Source organism: Monodelphis domestica, chromosome 4 (assembly GCF_027887165.1).
Source record: "Monodelphis domestica isolate mMonDom1 chromosome 4, mMonDom1.pri, whole genome shotgun sequence".
Taxonomy (NCBI): Eukaryota; Metazoa; Chordata; class Mammalia; order Didelphimorphia; family Didelphidae; genus Monodelphis; species Monodelphis domestica.
The window spans coordinates 139,388,516-139,405,272 of NC_077230.1; the positions used below are offsets into that span (position 1 = coordinate 139,388,516).

Genomic DNA, 16,757 nt, shown 5'->3' on the forward strand with positions numbered 1-16,757 from the left:
GAATTGCATGAGATTACAAAGCATTTTGGGGAAGTGGAGCAAAGGCTTGTGGGGATTGTAGTCCTATATTCGAGTCGACCACTAGATTGGATGAGAACTTCTCAAATTTTTTTAGGCTAGATAATGATTTTTTTAAGCCACGTATTTCCAAGATGCCTTTTAGAAAACCATCTTGATCAGCTCCTGCCTGCGGCCCTCTCCGGCTCCTGCTTCTGCTCCTGGCCTCTCACCTGGTGCCCAAGCTCCCGGCCCTGTTTGTCTGCACTCCGGTTCCAGGCCCTGCCCACCCCCGGCAGTCTGTCTCTCACCCATCTGGCCTCTGACCCAGACGACTCATCACCTCAACCCCAGACCCAGGAGTGTGACCCCAGCTGGCTCATCACCCAGATCCTTGGAGCAGATCGCTCAGGACTCATTGGGACCAGCTGGTAACAGTATTGGCCACGTGGGTGGAGGGGAGAGATGAGAGGGAAAGGAGAATGGGTAATTTTCCCTTAGGCTAAGCCTCCAAGTGGATGGGGGTATTGACCACAGGGGGTTCATAGCAGGAGAGAGAGAGAGAGAGAGAGAAGAAACAGACTTTTCAAACAGACTTTTAAGCAATGGGCTGTTTAAAAGGATACCTTTTGACTGTTCTGGTAATTTCATTGATTTCACCTGCATGCCAGAAGAAAGATTCAGCCCAAAGATTCAACTTTAACTTTGAAGGGGCAAATGGGTGGCTCAACGAACTGGGAGCCAGACCTGAGGACATGCGGTCCTAGGTTAAAATCTGGCCTCAGATACTTCCCAGCTATGGGGCCCTGAGAAGACCCCTTAGACCCCATTGCTTAGCCCTTACCACTCTGCCTTCTGACAATAGACATTTAAATGGATAAACCCCCAAGGAATTTTGAAGAGACTAAAGGCTATATTCAAAGGCATTTCAGACTCCAATGGTTTATAAAAAATCTCTGTATTCTATTGCATTTTTTGTTATGGTTTAACTTTGTAATTTTAAGTTCATATATTACTGGATTCAATATTCTCTTACACTGAAGGTTGATTGAATTTATTTTGAATGTACTGAGTTTTGAAATTCTGTTGTTTTTCCCCTATAACTGTGCTGAACAAATATTATTGTAATTAAGCCCATATGAAAAAAAAAACAGCCTTTCTATTTTGACTTTGTAAATTATCACATAGATGGACTTCAGGACTGGTTATAATTGTATAACAACCTTGGAAAAATTTAATGTGCTAAATACCTCAAATGATTTTAAGGGTTTTTTAAATATGATTTTTGGAATTTTTTTTTTTTAACAATCTCTGGTTATTTTGCCTGCCTCTACCACGAGGTAACACCCATTCTAGTAGCTGAAGTGAAATAACATTTTATAAACCCCAACCTTCCCACATGTGAATGGAAGTTGGGCAGTTCATCTCAGGGCATTTGTACCCCTAAAAAGCCTCTAAGAAAAAGGAGCACCCCTTTATTTATACTCTTCAGCTCACTACTTTACTTGCACCAGAATGACATATAGATTTCTTGATTATGTTCTAAACCCAAGATGAGTTTTACTTTGTTTTAAAAAATATGTTTAAATACCAAGGTTGAAGGATTGCTATGTTTGTAAAACTTGTGACAAATATCCATCAATTCATAGGTTTAAAATGCCAGTGTGTTTGTTTGCTATTGTAATTAATTGGGCTATTGAGAATTTTGGGGATTTTGATACCTACATATTTGTACTACTGTATTTTAAAAATGAAAAATTTTTACCTTGTTCAATTCATTTGCCTTCTACTCACAGTGATCATGGCCAGATATTAAGAGGAAGTGGATCTCATTTTTGGTGAGAAAGCCTTGCATTTCATATTTTCTTAGCTGACACAGAGTGTCAATTATTATAAGCTATATTTTTGAATTTTTAAAGCCCTTTTTTATTATGTTTTTCTTGCATGTGCAATAAACTATTTGTTTTTTATTTAATTTTTTCTCTCCTTTTTATATTTCAAGCACATGTCACCAGCATTAAGATTTTCTTTAACTTTTTGACTTTTCAGTACTATAAGTTTGAAATACATTTGTCAGAGCATGCCCAACAAGCTTGTGACTATAAAAATGATGCTACTAATTATTTAAATAAATTATGGGACTTTGCTTAATGATTCTGTCTGATTCCAGGACAAGATATACACACAAGAGCCATTGCACAGAGCCAAAGAAAAGCCAATCCAGGATGGATTGATGTACTTCTAGGCCAATACAAAGGTCTTGAACCTAGTGTGAAGACTAGAGGTTACTATGTTTAACATGTGTAAAGACATAGGCTTTCCTTGTATCCACACTCACCCTGAAGATACTCACAGATGAGTATCCCCTAAACCTTGGCTCCTATAATCTGGTCCCCTTTTCTGCCTCTCATAGTGTGGTACCTTTCTGTAGTCCTGGCTACTGACTGGGTAAATGCATCATTGTTTAGATCATTTTAATTGGGCCCTGATTCAAGGACCTCTTATAGATTTATTTTTCTTTTACTTGGAATTTTTACACATAAGACTTTAATAGTCTATATTTTCATCCAGAAATTTTTTTCTTTTCTTTTTGATTTTTCTGATATCTTTTAATTTCTCTTGCCAATTGATTCATATACCTCATACCTCAGCCATGCATCCTTAAGTGATTCTGTATTTGTCAATCACCCTCTTAATGGGGTAAATGTAAATATATATATATATATCTCATTATTTAAATTGCAAAGTTTAAATTCCTTTTGAGAAGAATTTTAGGCAAAGAAGATGCTACCTCTCTGAATCCAGAACTGAACTATTGGAGAAGCCACCATGAAGAATCCTCCAGACCACAAGTGCACCAAAATGAACTTTGGGTGTGGTTAATGAACATTTACTTGCATTTATACTTTCATGCCAAAGGGGACAGCCCCCTAACTGGCTTTCTGTCAATGCGTCCAGTAATTATTGGTTTGGTTCTTTTTTTTCTCTTATCCTCAAATTATTGTAAACTTTAAATTGATTATGTTTTTATGATCCTTTGGGGAAGGACTTCTTCCCAGAGGATCAAACGAGGGAATGTAAAGAATAGATTTAAATACAGGACTACAATCCCCACAAGTCTTTGCTCCACTTCCCCAAAATGCTTTGTAATCTCATGCAATTCTGAGGTGGGCCTAGATCAAGGAAGGATTTAAGCTGGTGGCAAAGGTTTTTAGGTCTCTTTTTGGACTTTTGTTTTGGAGCAGAGGTGTCTCTTCCATGATGTGAGGTTATTTTGTCTAGGCCTCTGGCCTAGGCACATGTTTCTTACTTGTATATTCTTTAATCCTTAATCCTTAATAAACCTCTAAAAAATATAATACTCCTTGCAGAGAGAAACTAATTTCTACCTGCCTCAGTCTCCCCATATTCCTAAATTTTAACTGTTACAACATGGAGATCTCTATTATCTTTAGTTTTGCATTCAAAGTAGAATACACATGACAGGAACTTAATAAATATTCGTCAAGTTTAATTGGACCTCAGTCACCTCATTTTTGAAATGATGATCTCTAAAGTCACTTTTCATTTTGAAATTTTCTTTGTTGTATATCATAGAATCATAGTCTAAGAGTACAAATAATTATAAGAAGTCCAATCCATATCTATCCAAGAATCCCCTTTCTAACCTCCCAACAAGTGATCCTTAGTCTTCTCAAAGACCTTTAGTAAGAAGGAATTACCTTATCCTACAAATAATAGAATATAAAATCACACCTCATGCGATTCTAGACTATGCTCTTTTCCAGATTTGCCCATTTCTTGTTTTTCCATATAGTTGTTGCTATGCTCATTTATTGGGAATAGCATTATATACCCTTAGACTGCAAACTCCAGAAGGTCTGGACCACATGTTCTTGTGTTCCAGTATCTCCCAGTTCCTTTAGTCCTCTACGCACTGTGAGCTTACAAAAGTAATCCTTTAATAAATTATCTAAATGCATTTTCCAATAGATTATGATTTACTAACCTATTTGAACTAACTTGTTTATTTTGAACACAAGTGATTATAACATTCCATTACAGTAATGTAAATGTATCAGACTGTAAGTGAAATAGTTCACAATAATGAATCTGAGAGATTACAGACATACATGTGTATATATACAGACATATAAGTATGCATATACATAAGCATAAATATGCTTTTTTATTTCTTCATTTTTTTCTGCCATGTAGAACTCATCATTACATTGAATATGGATATTCAAGTTATCAAAGCAATTCTTCTGCTACATGGCCATGTTAAAGAACAAAGTTTCTCATATCTATGGAATTGTTAAGGAAATGGAATAAGGAATACTTTTCCTATTGTGAAAATTCTCAGAAAAAAAGAAACTTATATTGGTGTGAGGAAATAAATGGGTTTGGAGATATTAAAAAAGTTAAGAAATGCACCTTAGGAGGTAATCAGTAAACATTAATGTTTAAGAAACAATTAAACAGCAAATTCTTTCTTCTTTAAAAATGTATTTTATTTATTTTAAAAATATTTTTCTATGTTTCCATGATTCATTTTCTTTTTCTCCCCTTTTTCTTTCCCCCTCCCAGAGCTGGCAAGCAACAAAAAACTTTGTACAACACTGTGTTGTACACTTGATACCTTTTTCCATATTATTCATTTTGCTATAGAGCAATTTTTTAAAAGCCTAAACCCCAAATCACCTACCCATATATACATGTGTTAAGTGATGTCATCTGTTAACAAAAAAATTCTCTTTTAATTGAGGTAGGTTTAGAGTTGATGAATAGAGTTCCATGATTATTAATTTGTTGATCTTATAGGAAAGCCAATTTTGGTGGGAACTTTGATTTCATTTCCCTATGAAACATGTAGACATATGCCCACTTGTTCATTAATTGTGATTGGTTAGGGATGAATAGGATAAGATTTTATGAATTCAAAAACAAGTATTGTGAGATTTAAAATATTTTTGATTATATTAAATTATAAAAGGGTTTGTACAAATAAAACCAATATAACCAAGATTAGAAAGAAAACAGAAACTTGGGGGGAAATCATAGAGATATTTTCTTAGATATAGTCTCAGTTCTCAAATATATAGAGAACTCTATCAAAATTATAAGAACATGAGCCATTCAATTGAAAAGTGGTCAGAGGATATTAAACAGATAATTTTTGATGGAGAAATCAAAGCTATATATAATTATATGAAAAATGCTCTATATCATTATTGATTAAAGAAATGCAAATTAAAACAACTCTGAGGTATCATATTCCATATATTAGATTGGCTAAAATAATAGAAGGGGAAACTGACAAATGTTGGCAGGAATGTGCAAATATAGGGATGCATACTCTTGGTGGAACTGTGGATTTCCCCAACCATTATGAAGAGCAACATAGAAATATGCTCAAAAAGTTATAAAACTGGGTATATCCTTTGATTCAACAATACTTATTAGGTCTGTTCCCCCCGGTGATCAAAGAAAAAGGAAAGCAAACTATATGTTGTAAAATATTTATAGCGGCTATCTTTGTGATGGCAAAAAACTAGAAACTGAGGGGATGTCCATCAGGTGGGAATGACTAAGTTATATGTGATTGTTAGGGAATATTATTGTGCTGAAAGAAATGATGAGCAGGTTGATTTTAGAAAAACATGAAAAGACTTGCATGAAATAATGAAAAAGCAAATCAAAAGAACGATGTATATAGCAATTGCGATATTGTTCAAGAATTCCAAAATTCAAGAATTCATAAATCTAGCCTTCTTGAAAGAATCATTATTACTGAGCATTAGAGTTTCCTGGAGAAATAAGATTGCATCTATACCCCTAATACCTAGTATTGATATGGGAGATATGTTAGGCATTCCCCTTAGTTACCCATGCCATAAAATATGATAGGGAAATTTTTTCAGAAAAAAATATTCAGAAGCCCTAAATTGTGTTTTCTATTTAGAGTGAGCATAACCAAAGAGTGATAAATATAAGTCTTGGGCGAGAGAGGACTTTGTAGAATGCTACAGAAGATCTAGAAACCCAAGAGTATATCAAAGGTTTACTCTAATGACAACTACAAGTTCAGTTCTGTCTAAAGAGAAAATTTCTGATTGCTTAATGTGTTTTCTGCATCTGTTCAAGGGCTCTTGTGAGTATTTTGCATCTTTAAAATATTTTCTGTGGGGCAAAATAGAGGCTGTCCCCTCCAAAATCCATTTATTGCCTTGAGTGCTTATATGAAGACTGGGACCTTTTTGTCCACATTTGGGAAAACACAGACATCTGTATATTTAAATATATATTTGGGTATTTCCTGGAGTAAATTAAAATTGGGCACATGAAGAACAAAACAAGTAAATAATTTTCTTTGGTCAGACCTCAGGTTTGGACCTAGTCCATATGAACTCAGGGACTTTGGGTAGGAGGGAAGGTGTGGGTTTGGGCCAAGAGTTTTGCACTCAAACAAGCAGTCATCAAATACATAGATTACTAAGAAAGGAAGCTGTACATCTTTGGGGTGGAGGTGGGAGATCTCATAGTTTAATTTGATTTTAAATATCATCTGAAAAATTATAGAAGTACCCTTTTTTTCAAGAGTCTCTATAACTATAATATGACCAAGATAAAAAACATATGGGCTGGTGATTCATATGGTAAAGTGATTTAGCTTGTTTTTTACCAAGCTTGTCTAAACACACCTAGACCAAGTTCTTACTTATTGATATTCAGGAACAGGCAAGACTTATTTGCTATTCATCCATCTGGTTGGAAAAGGGAAGTTTATATTTGAATGGTAGCAAGCTGCTGTTGCTGCTACTGCTACTTTCTCTCTCTCTGTATACATGCATACATATAAATATATAATTATATGTACAATATAAATTATATGTAATTTATTTATATTGAAAAAGCCACACACAAGCAAAAAATATTTGTTGTTTCCTTAATATGCACAAGTTATAGTCTATAGACCAAGGTTCCATAGAAGCATGACACCTAGTTATTGCCCTTGAAGGGTTATCTGGGCAAATATAGTCTCTCTCTCTCTCTGTCTCTGTCTCTGTCTCTGTCTCTCTGTCTCTGTCTCTCTCTCACTCTCCACACACACACACATATAAATATATAGGTGGTATCTGGGTGTCTGAGTAAATTGAAAGCCAGGTCTAGAGATTGGAGGTCCTGGGTTCAAATTTGACCTCAGACACTTCCTAGCTGTGTGACCCTGGGCGAGTCACTTAACTCCCATTTCCTACCCCTTACCACTTTTTTGGCTTAGAAGAAATACATGGTATTGATTCTAAGACAGAAGGTAAGGGATTTAAAAAAAATTAAAAGTCTATATATTTATTATACATTCATGTATATACATATGTATGCATAATACACATTCATCTATGTATATAGGTAGTGAGAAAGAGAGAAAAAGAGAGAGAGAGAGAGAGAGAGAGAAGGAGAGAGGGGAGGGAAGAGAGAGAGAGAGAGAGGGAGAGAGAGAAGGAGAGAGAGGGGACGGAGAGAGAGAGAGAGAGAGAGAGAGAGAGAGAGAGAGAGAGAGAGAGAGAGAGAGAGAGAGAGAGAGAGAGAGAGAGAGAGAGAGAGAGAGAGAGAGAGAGAGGGGAGGGGAGAGAGAGAGACAGAGAGAGAGAGGGGAGGGGAGAGAGAGAGACAGAGAGAGAGAGGGGAGGGGAGAGAGAGAGACAGAGAGAGAGAGGGGAGGGGAGAGAGAGAGACAGAGAGAGAGAGGGGAGGGGAGAGAGAGAGCACTTCACCCACAGAAGGCACTTAATAATGGCTAATTGACCAACAAATGAGTAGTGCAGCAAGTGCAACAGGAGCTCAGAATAAAAAGAGAGATCACTATGGGTTGAGCAGGTCAAAAAGAGTTATAATAATAGCTAGCATTTTATGGTTTACAAAGCATTTTACACATGCAAACTCATTTGATCCTCGTGACTGTGATAAAGACGCTATTATTGCTACAATTTTATGGATAGGCTAAGGCCATGTTGGTGAATCTATGGCAAGCATGGCTGATCACCGCTCCCTCTGGACACATGCCTGAGGACATTTCTCACATCAGCTACCCCTCTGCCCAGCAGCCCAATGGGAGTGCTTCCTGCCTCCCCTGTCTGAGGTAAGGGGGAGGCTCACATGTGGAAGGAGGGTTGTAGTTTAGGCACTTGATCTCTAGGTTCGCAATGAGTTAAATTAATTGTCTAGATTCATACAGCTAGCCAGGGTCTGAGGCAGGATTTGAACTAGGCTTCCTTACTCCAAATCTTGCACAGTATATGTTGTGACATTTTGTTACTTAGTGAGGAAGTACTTGAGCTGTGTGTAAGTGCCTATAAATATCTTGAAGGTATTTGGGGACATATATTTTAATAGAAAAAAAAACCTAATGTGAAAAAATAATAGTTCTTCTAAGACAATATGGAAGCCCATGTTGCCAGAGGGTAGTTTTATTTTTCCCCCTACTTCACACACACACAAAATGATGTGCTTGTATTCCATCCACAGATGGTTTTAAACTAGTACAGATTGACTGGGTGGTTGTCTGGAATATGTTTCATCAAAGTTTTCAGCTGAATTTGATTTAAAAAGCTCTTCTTTCTTTCTCTTCCATTGAATAGGAAGACATTATTTTTTTCTTGACAAGGAGAAACCTTTCTATTGCGGAGAATATCCACCTTGAAAGACTGTGTGATGATACTGCAGATCCTTTGTTTGCTGATGGGAAATGAACCATCTGTTGCAGAATTATGGAATGAGCTTGAGCTAATATTTTCAAGGCACTCTCAGCATCTACCCTAACATGTATTATTATGCTCATTTATAAAAGCCTTCTTAGGTGGATAGTTGAATGCTATCGCAACATTTAAGAAGAAACAGCGATGTTAGAATCACTAATGCATAGGTTTATAGTAGTCATTCATATCAGAGAGAAGGGGAGCTGACTGCCTAACTAGAATTTGCTCTGAAATGGAGGGTAAGTTAGTGTGAAGAGGGAGGAATGAAAGCAAATTCTAGTTTTTGCCTTTCCTAGTTCATTTTCCTTAAACCTACATTTGAGATCTAATTACTTCTACTATTATTAATAAGTAGCCCTCCTAGGTCCTCCTCGCAACTGGGCTCCAAGCAAGTAAGGGGGTTATACACATGGTTTATTGGTGACCTTGTCTAGCTAGGCAAGGCTAAATTTAAATTAATTACCCAATTTAATTAAAATATTGATTCAATTATTTATTTCAGGCAAACATACTTTTTATATTTTTTTTCAGCTTGAATTATTCAAATAATTACAAGGGCTTTCCACTCAGCTTCTTCTCTCTGGACTCTGGGCATAATTTGTAAAATACAGTGAGAACTAATATTAAAACTACATTTGACAAGAAATGTCATCTTTATTTTTCTTTTGTTTGGAAAATAGGGATATAGATTTAATTTGGATGCAAATATTAGCACATTGGTACATGGTCTTCCTTTCCCACCAAGGTGCTCTCCTCCATATTTTTCCATAATGCCCCAGCCCTGGGTATTTCCTCCATTACCCAAACCTTTCACATTTCTTTTATATTTTTTTTCATAAATAGAATTTAAGCTCATTGAAAGCAAAGACAATTCTACTTTTTTTTTTCCTTTGCTTTCATTTGTGTTCTCAATGCCTGGGACAAAGCATGTAATAAAATTTGTTGAATTTTTTTTTTAAATATAGCACCTGCCTGAAAGCAGATGGAATAATGTAGGGATAATATTTTAAAATATATATCTCTGTAAGAGTAGAAGGTCAAAAGCATCCATTTGCCTCTCCTGCTGTGACAATGCAAAGATTTTTGGGGGAGGAGGATTAGAATCACACAATCAGAATTAAATACATATAGAATTTTTCTTTACCTTCATGTTTATCTATGTATCCATCCTTGAATCAATCAAAACCATTGGGTTAGATATTGGATCATGTCCTAAGACACTTTGTATAAGAAGTTGCTGCTGCCTCTGAATATGAGAACATGAGATTCTGAATTTCTGCATCTGAGAAATGGGATCAGTCATGGAATAATGGAAGAACTCATTTGTAAGAAAAAGGAAATACTGAGGAACGCTTTTGACTTTACTGGCATTATTGGACAGAAGTCTCAGGCTAAGTCCTAAGAAAAGGTCAGCTCTTTCCTCAGCTTTTCTTTTTTGATGCCTACTACATATCTAGTCAATATTATAGGATCTGCTTTTTTTGTTACTTAGATGTTGAAGAGTCCAGGGGTTAGCTGGAGATAGATATAAACCTTTGCCAAGAAGATAAGAATTTATCTTCAATGTATCCTTTATCTCAATTAAATAATAATTCCACGTTTATGTAGTACTTTCAGACATAGGAATATCTTTATTCAAAATAATATTTGATCATTTTCATCATAGGACCATGGATTTAGAGTTAAAAGGGACTTCCAAGGTTGAGAGTGCAACATGAGGTTACCACTACCAGAAATTTGATTTACTAAGAGATAATCATTTTTTCATCATAGTAACAATAATAAGAGTTTTTAGATAACTTGCTCAAGATCCAACAGGTGGTAAAAGGGAAAACTGAAACTTGAACCCAGGTTCTCCTCTAATTCTTAGTCTTTCAGTTGTACCACACTGATTCTTTCCTTGTGGGTATTAGTTAGTGTTTAGAGTTCTGATTTTTTATGATTTATCTATACATTCCACATCAAAAGAATGTTTTTTTATTTCTTTAGTTATAAAAATAATTTGAATTTGAATTATTGAAAAAAAGACTATAGATTTAGCACAAGAGTTTGTGAAAAATGAGCATTTTAAAATTAGTATGATCTCAACATAAGTTATATTTCTGAGTTTAGGATAGAGAATTCAGTATTGTACTCAGCAGAACTAATTACTTGTTCTTTGACATGTCAGGTATAGGAATGGATTTGAAGACTGTCCCTCATGCCTGGAATCTTCTTCCTCCTCATTGCCACCTCCTGGCTCCCCCGTTTCCTGCTTTAAGCTTTAGCTAAAATCTCACTTTCTATAAGAAGCCTTTTCCCCTCCCCATAAATTATTAGGGTCTTCTCTATGTTGATTTCTTGATTTACACTGTATATATCATTTTCTTATAGTTGTCTCCCCCATTAAGCTGTAGTCTCCCTGAGAGCAGAGGCTCTTTTTTGGCTCTCTTTTTATCTCCAACATTTAGCACAATGCCTGTTACATAGCAGGTCCTTAATAAGTGCTTATTGACTTTCTTTGCCTTGCCTTTTTCAAAGGGAGAGAGAAGCAAATAATAAGAAATAAGTACATTACTTAAATTTTAGACAATTAAGGATATATGTAGTTTCTAATGCCTTCTTTTTTTTTTTAATATGAATTCGTGGCCCATCTTAATCCTAGGACATTTTCTTATTGGATCTGAAAGTGGATTACCTCACTATTGACTTTTGGTTAAGGCATTCTCTTAGAAGTTACACATTTTTATTTATATGTTAATAAGGAGTTAATGGGGCAACCAAGTGGTATAATGGATAGATAGTAGGGTCTAGAGTCAGGATGATTCATCTTCCTGAGTTCAAATCCAGTGTCAGATAATTAATAGCAGTGTGTCCCTGGGCAAGTCACTTAGCTTCATTTGCCTCAGTTTCTACATCTGTAAAGTGAGCTAGAGAAAGAAATGGCAAACCATTCTAGTATCCGTGCCAAGAAAACCCTAAATGGGGTTTATAAACAATGAGACATGACTAAAAATGCCTGAACAACAACAACAAAGGAGATGAATTTAAAAGGAGACTTACTAATAAGACCTTGAATTGTGGTAGTAATGTGATCCTGTTACTTTGTCTGATGCCTTAATTTTTTTTTTATTTAAAATAAACAGAAAATTTGAGAGAAGATTCTAGTAATTTGTTTCTGTGAATTCATTTGAGAAAGAACCACAATAACTTAAAAGTATGAAGAATATCTTTTTTGAGCTCATTTTAGATACTGAAATGATGACAAATTTATTTATCCTTTTTTACAACTAACAAAATTGAATTAGTTACAAAAACTAATTTCTAATATAGGCAGTACTAAGGCATAGACCATGCAAATTCTTTTCATGAGACAGATACATAATTTGGGGACATCATTCATATGCTCCTCTGGAAGAATTCATTTAAATTGAAAACCATTTGTTATGTCTACATAAACAACAATGCTCTTCTAGTTTAATTTGGTACTGGTTAGCTCCATTACTTACTACCATAACATTCCATCTACTAAGAAATGATTTTTTTTAATCACAGCAACTGTTGAAACTGTTTCCTAAGGCCAAACTTTCATTGTTAAAGATTTTTACTTCCCCCTTTTTTCTTTAAACCTTTACCTTCCACCTTGAATCAACACTGTGCATTGGAGTGGTTCCAAGGTAGAAGAGTGGGAAGGCTAGGCAATGGGGGTTAAGTGACTTGCCCAGATTACATGGCCAGGAGGTGTCTGAGGTCAGATTTGGACCCAGGACCTCCCATCTCTAGACCTGGCTCTCAATCCACTGAGCTGCCCAGCTGTCCCCTTAAAGTCTTTACTTCTTAAGATTGATAAATTTGGATAAGGAGAGGCGGTATGGAGTATGGATAAAACAATGGATCTATATTCAGAGGATTTGAGTTCAAATCCAGACTGTGTTACTTATTACCTATGTGACCTTAGGCAAATCACTTTACTTCTGGTATTCAGTTTTCTCAAGTGTAAGTAAAATGAAAGGCTTGGAGTAAATGACCTTTAATATCCTAACTAGTGCTAAATCAATTATCTTAAACCTATCTTCTCTTCCTCTTAGTTCTTCTTATATTTTATTTTGCTATTCCTCTAATTTTCTTTCCCAGAAGATCCTGTTCCCCCGACTCCTTAATAGAAGCAATTTAAGGTGTGGAATTCAGCTGGATCACATAGTCTGCATTGTGAAGCACAGTGTTAGACTCTTTTGGCTGGTAAAACCCATCTCGGTATCCAACTTAGAGTCGTACAAGTTCCTAATGCTTCCGCTTTGTTGAAGGGATTTATTTTGCCATTTCATACTTAATATAATGTTTTCTAAGACTGAAACTGAGTCCTCATTTAGACATAATTTCAGTAAGTTGACTATAACTGTCTGGTCGTCTTAAGTATCTCAAAGATTATAGAGTTCTATTCAGCAAAGCTTGACACGAAAAGAAAGGGAGAAAGAACTGTGAAGTTTATCCCATTCCTCCCTGGATTCTAGCTAATATATTCTGACATGTTTCAAATTAGGGGTCAGAATCTATTTATACTTCTGGAAAGTTCATTATTCATTACTAGCCAGAGTTGTGATTGCTGAGAATTTGAAATATTTTTATCTTCAGCGTGTCAATTCATTCCTCAAATTATCCTAGAAAGGGCATGCAGTTTTTGTCTATAAATGAATGACAGTGTTTAAGAATTGCTCTGACCATAGGGCTTGCACATATTAAATGTTCAATAAATGTTTGTTGAATTGAATTGACCACAGCTTTTAGCTGAACCACTGTGATTTGGCACATTTACACAATGGCCCAAATGAATAATAATTTCAGATTTCTGTTGCCATATAGACTGAATTTCTGTGGATGATCAAAGTTTGCCAGTCAGGATGAGATGTTCCTAGAATGATCTTGCCACTGCAGACTGTTCAAGTGATATCAGAATGCATTGAAATCTAAAGAAACATAATAGTTTTGGGGGACAAGTAGGTAGCTCAGTGGTTTGGGTTTAAATCTGACCTAAGACACTTCCTAGATTTGTGACCTTGGTCAAGTCTCTTAACCTGGATTGCCTAGCCCCTTACTTTTCTTCTGCCTAGGGACTAATATATAGAATTGATTCTAAGAGAAAAAGGTTAAGGGTTAAAAAAATAAAGAAATATTATAGTTTGGCAAATCTATTGTGTTTAAATATTTGATTTTGAATATATCCTTAAATATTACCATTAAGCCTGCATGCCATGGGGCACTCTGGTACAATACATTCTTTTGCATTTTATTGTGTTGTTTCTAAGCTAGGATTTTGCCTTTACTTTTGGTATCTCCATCATAGAGCCTTGCACCTAGTAAATGTCTAATAAATGCTTGTTAACTGATTTGACATAGTAATGATATTCATGTTGTAGTGAGCAAAGAAAGACTGTAAAATGATTGTCAGGAGCATGTGACTCAGAACCACGTGAGAGCCTGGGTCTAGGTTCCAAGGGGGTGTGGTCCCAACCAAAAAGAGTCTTCTGGCTGAGGCTTTTGGAGGTAGCTGTGATTTCCACCATCTACGAGATATCTGGCCCTGTGAGATACCAGCTTGAGGAGAGAGACTGCTTGAACAGGCTGCTGGCAGCTAGATTGGAGACCAAGGAAAGAACCATCAATCTCTACTGGACCCAATTTGGACTTTTCCTCTGGGATCTTGGCCCATATCTGGACTGTTTGTGAGGTCCTGTATTGGGGGAACTTAACTTATTTAGCTCAGATAAGTTTTTCAGTAAGATAGTATTAAGGGGAATTAGTTTTGAGGATAAGATTAAGGAATTTCCTTTCTCCTTGTTACCCTCATTCCTATCCCATAAAATAAAATATTTAGATGTTCGCTTCTTGTTTCTTCCCCTTATACATTCCTTAATAAACAATGATCAACAGCTGCACTTATTTACTATTTACTGATATCTAGTCTAATGACCATTCTGTTAATAAAAGGGAGAATTTTATTAATTGGGCATGATGAAGGTAACATCATTCATGAAGAACTGAAGACTTTACCCTTGAACTTGAATACATCGTGTGTTTGGGTCTTACTGAAGATTTTTGTGGTTTTAAATTTGTAATAAGCCTTCTGGAATTCAGACAAAAATAACTTAGATTTAACTTGAAACAAATAAGATAGGAGATTATGATTAGGCACATGCTGTATATTCTTGTCAGTTCAGCAATCTAAATCTCTACCTTAATGAAAATCTATCATTTACACATCTATTCAACTGAGGAGAGGATGATGAACTTGAGGAGTTACTGAAAACACTGCTCAGCAACACTATCTTTAATTGCACAAAAGACATCAATTGCCTGGTAAGGGTTTGGCTAAATGTGCTCTAATACTGCAACATCTGTCTTGACACAGAAATTTGGGATTTCTTAGGTTGTGTGTCTGGGATCACCTGGCATATTAAATCTATAATGGGCCATCTCCAATCATCACTACTGACTGTGTCAAATGTAACCGCGAAAATGTGGGTTTCAAGACTGTGAATTGCCAAAACTGTAAAGATAATTTTTAGTGTCTTGTTATAAATCAAAAATAAGTGGTCGCCATGGGAAAAATCCCCAAATATGAAAATACCCAAGTCAGTTGGGTTTATGAAGATTTTTAATTAATATAAATGAAGGAATTAAGGAAAGGGAGAGCGAGAGAGTAGAGATTAAATAGTATGAAGGGCCTAGGCCAAATGGCCTAAGCCTGAGCCTTAAGAGAGACTAGTCAGTCTAATCACTCACTACAAGATTTGTCCTAAAGCAAAACTCCAGTCCTTCACTGAAATCTTCAACTCCTGAACTGAGTTCAGAGACCCAGCTCCAACTAACTCCAAACTCCCCCCTAAGTTCAGAGAGCCAGCTCCTTTTAAAGAGAAATTTCTCTTATGTCCCCTTCCTCTAAATTTTCACATCTACCAATCACAGTAGACATTTTCCCCAGGACTGACCATTCTTAGTTCACATCTTCTTTTGTTATCACCTTTTCTGAGTAGACTAAAGCTTCACACCTCTTGCCTTTTGTAAGTTGCTTGACCTTTTTAGTGATTAATTTAACCTTTATAGGTACTTAGCACCCTTTTGTATTAGATCTAAAAATAGACCTAGTTTAGGGTTTTTGCTTCACTATAAGTATGAGTTAGGGACTTTTTCATTGTTCCATCAGGAGTTTACAACTTTATCGTCCCCTAAGGCACCATCTGAGCAGGGTGGAGTAATTTTAAACTTCCAAATACATTCCTGATCAAGTACCTGCATTGTTTAGAATGGGGAATAGCTTAACCAAATTTTCTGAAGTAGACTGAGAAATTTTAAAATTCACACAAATCTGATTTTATTCTATCCTAATGCAAAAATTAAGCTGATAAAGACCACATTGATAAACAATAATTAAAGTAAAAGCATCCAAAAATAAAGTTGCCTAGCACATTGTGGTAGAATGTAAGCTGGAACAAAGGGACTTTTATTTTTTGTTTTTGTATTCCTAGCATCTAACATAATGCCCATCACATTGTAACTTCTTTAAAAAATGCTTGTTGACTGACTAAGTTACTCTGTCTGTTATGGTTTATAGTTTATAGGATATGATACTGGTTTATAGATTTTAAAAAATGAGATTCCCTTAAAAGTTTATATATTTTAAAGAAAGTTATATATTTAAAAACCTCAGGAAAGGTCTAATCAAGTGATCTTGATATAATAATAAATTATTATAAATATGATAAAATAAAAATAATAGACAAATCTTCAAGTAACAATAAGTCACCAGAATTTTACCATATTTACTGGGTTCCTGAAAAATCCCTCAAACATCTTTACCATTCTGGAGAACTAAGCAGCTATATTTCTTCTAAAGTAGGAGAGAGGTGATATGGAATATTTCTTCCTGTGTTCCCACCCCCAGGATTCTGGTAGCATAAATTAGATCTATCACTGATCCAGCCATTCTGGAGGGCAATTTGGAACTATGCACAAAGGGCGATAAAAGAA

At 35.6% G+C, this 16,757-nt stretch overlaps 1 protein-coding gene across 7 annotated transcripts in view; it reads right to left on the reverse strand.

The window, feature by feature from the left end:
* LRP1B (LDL receptor related protein 1B) overlaps positions 1-16,757 on the reverse strand; it is a 2,480,145-nt gene that overhangs the window by 82,603 nt on the left and 2,380,785 nt on the right. The gene's annotated exons all lie outside the window — the stretch shown is intronic.